Source organism: Nicotiana sylvestris, chromosome 4 (assembly GCF_000393655.2).
Source record: "Nicotiana sylvestris chromosome 4, ASM39365v2, whole genome shotgun sequence".
Classification (NCBI taxonomy): domain Eukaryota; kingdom Viridiplantae; phylum Streptophyta; class Magnoliopsida; order Solanales; family Solanaceae; genus Nicotiana; species Nicotiana sylvestris.
The window spans coordinates 8,900,367-8,906,366 of NC_091060.1; positions in this window are offsets into that span (position 1 = coordinate 8,900,367).

The following is a 6,000-nucleotide window of genomic DNA, read 5'->3' on the forward strand; positions in this document are numbered from 1 at the left end:
ACCTCCTTATCGGAACCACTATAATCCACAGCCACCTCAAAATAACTTCCGCCCTCAGGAACCACCTAGAAGATGGGCTTTCACACCCATCGGTGAACCATATTCTACCTTATTCCCAAAGCTAGTCCAGATGGGTTTCCTGCAGCCAGTCCCTCGGGACTAACAAGGCCAAGGCATAATCCGGCATCACCTACTTACAAAGCCGGTGTTAGGTGTGCATATCATTCGGGAGCAGAAGGGCACGATACAAATGATTGTTGGACTTTGAGAAGGGTGGTTGAGAACTTAATAGAGCAGGGGAAGATAGTACTGAGGGACGAGGAGGTCCCAAATGTGACTAACAATCCGTTGCTCGCTCACAATAACAGGCCGTTGATTGGAATGATTTGTGAGGACAAAGAGTTTGATTCTGCCTTAAAAGCTATAATCGCCATCATCGATGCAGGGAAAAAGCCTAAAACCGCCCCGAAGCTAGAGAAAGAAGAAAAAAAGACTAGTACTGTCAAGGTTGAGCTCGAAGAGAAGGTTGAGACAAAGACAGTAACGATGGTGCCTGCAAGGAATGAAGTTCTTTATGTTCCACGAGGTCGAACAGAGAAGCCGTAGAGGTTCGAAGTCAAAAGGGCAAAACCAATGTACATACCAAAAGGGGCCTATGTGGTCCGGGGGACGATTCAACCACCTCGGCTGAACGAGCCAGTGGTTATCGGACGCGTACCACAGAAGCCAATGACAGACCCATCTGTAGTACCATGGAACTACCAAAGAACATTGGTTACATACAAAGGCAGAGAAGTCACGGGGGAACTTCCGGAGAATACTTTCATTGGAAGATATTCAAACACTCAAGAGTTAAACAACGCCACACGGAAACGCTTCCCACCCAAGAAGCCTGTAAAGCATTGAAGAAGCGGAAGTTTTCTTCCAAAAGATGAAAATGCCCGACTACGAAGTGGTGGATCAGTTACGCAAGTGCCCCGAGCAAGTATCTATGCTATCTCTGCTGATAAGGTCGGCCGAACATCAAAAGATCTTGCTCAAAACCCTGAACGAAGCATATATACCGACTGAGACTTCAGTTGAACAACTGGAACAAATGACGGAAAGTTTCTTCGCAGTTAATTAGGTTTCTTTCAGCAAGAACGACTTACCTCCAGAGGGAGCGGCTCACAACAAAGCTTTACATCTGACAGTTAAGTGCGAAGACTACTACGTCAAGCGGGTAATGTTGGATGGAGGTTCAGGTGTTGACATTTGTCCTCTCTCCACGTTGCAGAGAATGGAAATTGGGACTGGAAGAATTCGCCCCAATAATGTCTGCGTAAGGGCTTTTGATGGCGTCAAGAGGGACACCCTCGGGGATATAGACTTGATGTTGACTATAGGACCGGCGGAGTTCGAAATAACTTTCCAGGTGCTTGATATGGATACGTCTTACAATTTTCTCCTCGGCAGACCTTGGATTCATGCGGCAGGGGCTGTACCTTCCACTCTTCACCAAATGGTAAAGTTTGAATACGAAGATCGGGAAATTGTGGTCCACGGAGAAGACGAATAGTCTATTTATCGGGACCCATCCATCCCATATCTTGAAGCAAGGGAAGGGAGCGAGCACACGATTTATCAGGCTTTCGAAGTTGTGCTAGCGGAGCAGTATGAAGAAGGAAGACCTTTCCCCCAACCTTTCCTGTCCAACGCCTCAATCATGATGGCTAAAGAAATGATCTGACATGGATTCAGGCCAGGGAAAGGGCTTGGACGAATGCTGCAAGGAATAACGGAACCCGTCACCTTGCCTTCCACCAAGAAACTTTTTGGGATAGGTTTTAAACCCACTCCAAAAGATGAAGAGTGGGCAAGGAAGAGGAAAAATGAGGGTTGGAAGCTGCCTCGACCATTGCCAAATTTATACGAGACTTTCGTCGGACCGAAATACATCTAAGAAGAAGACGACGAGGTTTTCACGGCCGAGGAAATCGAGGAAATATGTGGGGCAATGCGAGGAATGCTCTACGAAGCTCACATGGTTCAACCGGGAGAAGGCACAAGCACCGCTGAAATGCTATATGTGGGGCCAAATGCCAAGCTTCGGAATTGGGAGGCCACGCCATTCCCAACTAGGCAGGAGTCCAGGTAGACCTGTCCTGCCACCTTTCCTGCATCACGAGTTATCCTAGGATGTAACTCGGATGTTTTTCCTTAGTTTCTTGTTTTGAATTCCTGAATTATAAACCTTGTTATCCTACCAATTCCAAGGAATAAAACCAGTATTTCCTCCTTTTTCTTTTATTCTGATTTTTGCTATTTTTCCTTTATTTTTTCCTTTCAGTTATAATAAAGCGGCTTTAAATAATATGACATGCTTGCGGACTTCAAGCCCAAATCACAACGAGCTGTTTAATTGTGAAATAATGAACCAAGAACCGGAATATGACGAAGAAGAGGCTTTTAGGGAAATACATCGAGAATTGGAACACTTTGAGAATAAACCTAAGCCGAACCTGAATGACACTGAACCGGTTAATTTGGGAACTCCTGAAGAAATATGAGAGACCAAAATAAGCATTCACACGGATGAGAAAACGCGAGACGCGATAATTCAACTCTTTTTTGAATTTAAAGATGTGTTTGCTTGGTCATACGATGACATGCCAGGATTAGGTGTTGATCTAGTGGTGCATAAATTGCCAATTTACCCTGATTGTCCTCCAGTTCAACAAAAGCAGAGAAAGTTCAAGAATGATGTCAGTGATAAGATTAAAGAAGAAATCACCAAGCAGTTGAAAACAGGAGTAATTCGGGTAGTCCAGTACACCACGTGGTTGGCGAATGTAGTTCCAGTGCCGAAAAAAGATGGAAAGACTCGGATGTGTGTGGATTATCGAGATTTGAACAGGGCGAGTCCCAAAGACAATTTCCCATTGCCCAACATCCACATCCTTGTTGATAATTGTGCCAAACATGAAATACAGTCCTTCGTAGATTGTTACGCTGGATATCATCAGGTGTTGATGGATGAAGAAGACGCCGAGAAAACTGCCTTCACTACACCTTGGGGTACTTACTGTTATCGGGTTATGCCATTCGGTCTGAAGAATGCTGGGGCAACTTACATGAGAGCCATGACTGCCATTTTTCATGACATGATGCATCAAGAGATAGAGGTGTATGTGGACGACGTGATAGTCAAGTCCAAGACTCAGGCCGATCATATCCAAGACTTGAGGAAATTCTTCGAGAGACTGAGAAAGTATGACTTGAAGCTGAACCCGGCTAAATGCGCCTTCGGAGTCCCATCAAGCAAGTTTTTGGGTTTCATAGTAAGCAGGAGAGGTATCGAGTTAGATCCAACAAAGATAAAATCTATACGAGATATACCTCCTCCAAGAACGAAGAAAGACGTGATGAGTCTATTGGGCAGGTTAAACTATATCAGTCGATTCATTGCCCAGTTGACTAGCACATGTGAGCCCATATTCAAGCTATTGAGGAAGGATATAGCGATCGAATGGACGGCTGAGTGTCAAGAAGCTTTCGACAAGATCAATGAATATCTTTCAAATCCCCCAATTTTGGTCCCGCCAGAGCCAGAGAGACCCCTATTCTTGTATCTGACAGTCTTGGAAAATTCTTTCGGTTGCGTCCTCGGGCAACATGACATAACCGGAAAGAAAGAGCAGGCGATCTATTACTTGAGCAAGAAATTCACCGGCTACGAGGCCAAGTACACTTTGCTGGAAAGAACGTGTTGTGCTTTGACGTGGGTCGCTCAAAAATTGAGACATTATCTCCAAGCTCACACTACTTACCTCATAAGCAGGTTGGATCCTTTGAAGTACATATTTCAGAAACCAATGCCTACTGAAAGACTGGCCAAGTGGCAAATCTTGCTTACTGAATTTGACATAGTCTATGTCACCCGCACGGCAATGAAAGACCAGGCGTTAGCGGATCATTTGGCCGAAAACCCGGTTGATGAGGAATACCAATCATTGAGTACTTATTTTCCAGATGAAGAAATAAACACCATAGAAGTAATCTCTGAAAATGCTCATGTATGGAAGATGTTCTTTGATGGGGCCGTAAACGCCAAAGGTGTAGGAATTGGGGCAATCTTGATCTCACCCTCTAGTCAGCACTATCTTGCTATAGCTAGGTTGTGCTTCTTTTGCACGAACAATACAGCTGAATATGAAGCCTGCATCATGGGCATGCATATGGCGATCGATCAGGATGTTGAAGATTTATTGATCATGGGGGACTCTGACCTGATTATCCGGCAAGCCCAAGGTGAATGAGAAACTCGGGATGTCAAGATTATCCCTTACCGACAACACGTGGAGGATCTAGGCAAGCGATTCAAATCGATAGAATTCAGGTATATCCCGCGTTGTCACAATGAACTAGCGGATGAACTTGCCACCTTAGCTTCAATGTTACCCTTCCTAGGCAACGCCCACGTCGATCCTTTGGAAATCCAAATCAGGGAAAGGCACGGTTACTGTAATGTAGTCGAGACAGGATCAAGTACCCAGCCATGGTACCATGATATCAAGAGGTTCTTGAAGACACAAGAATACCCCGAACATGCTACTGGAGATCAAAAGAGAATTATTAGGCGGCATGCAGGTGGTTTCTTTTTGAGCGGCGAGGTATTGTATAAAAGGACCCCGGACCTCAATTTGTTAAGATGTGTTGACGCCGAGGAGGCAGGAAGAATCATGCATGAAGTACACGCAGGAGTATGCGGGCCCCACATGAATGGGTATGTTTTGGCAAAGAAAATCCTTCGAGCGGGTTATTACTGGATGACCATGGAAAGGGACTGTTTTAGCTTCATTTGAAAGTGTCATCAGTGTTAGGTGCACGGCGATCTGATTCATGCGCCTCCCACGGAACTGCATCCTATGTCTGCACCTTGGCCATTTGTTGCTTAGGGCATGGACGTCATTGGTCCGATTGAGCCGAAAGCTTCAAATGGGCACAGGTTCATATTGGTCGCCATTGACTACTTTACAAAATGGGTAGAAGCCGTCACTCTTAAATCAGTCACTAAGAAGGCTGTGGTGGATTTTGTACATTCAAATCTTATCTGTCGTTTTGGTATTCCCGCAACTATCATCACAGATAACGCGGCAAACCTGAATAGTCACTTGATGGGGGATTATGCGAACAGTTCAAGATAACGCATATGAACTCCACTCCTTATCGGCCCAAGGCCAATGGCGCTGTTGAAGCAGCAAACAAGAACATCAAGAAGATTTTGAGGAAGACGATCCAGAGTTCCCGACAATGGCATGAACAATTACCCTTTGCGTTGCTGGGATATCGCACTACAGTGCGCACGTCAGTAGGGGCAACCCCTTACTTGTTGGTTTATGGGACCGAGGCTGTGATACCAGCAGAGGTGGAAATTCCTTCGCTCCGCACCATTGTCGAAGCAGAAATTAAAGATAGCGAGTGGGTTAAGACTCGATTGGAGCAGTTGAATTTGATTGACGAGAAACGAATGGACGTGGTTTGTCACGGGAAGTTGTACCAACAAAGAATAGCCCGTGCCTACAACAAGAAAGTACGACCCAGGAATTTTGAAGTAGGTCAACTGGTATTGAGGCGCATTCTGCCACATCACCAGGAAGCGAAAGGAAAATTTGCTCCTAATTGGAAAGGCCCGTACATCATCAGGAAGATACTGCCAAGAGGAGCGTTGTATCTGGGTGATATTGAAGGAAATGATCCTGAAACAGCAGTGAATGCAGACGCAGTCAAAAGGTACTATGTCTGAGTTTTACTTCAGTGGTCTTGGCACGTTTGAGATGATGAAGGTTTTATTCCCACTACCCAAACAATATAAACTCTCTCCACAAGCCTTTTTGAGCCGGTTACATTTCTTTGGCTACCTTGTAAAAAAAAAATTGATTGAGCCTGAACTACGTCTGACTTGATTCCGAAAGGATACGTAGGCAGCCTCTCTCTGGGGTTCAGTCACACCAAAAATAA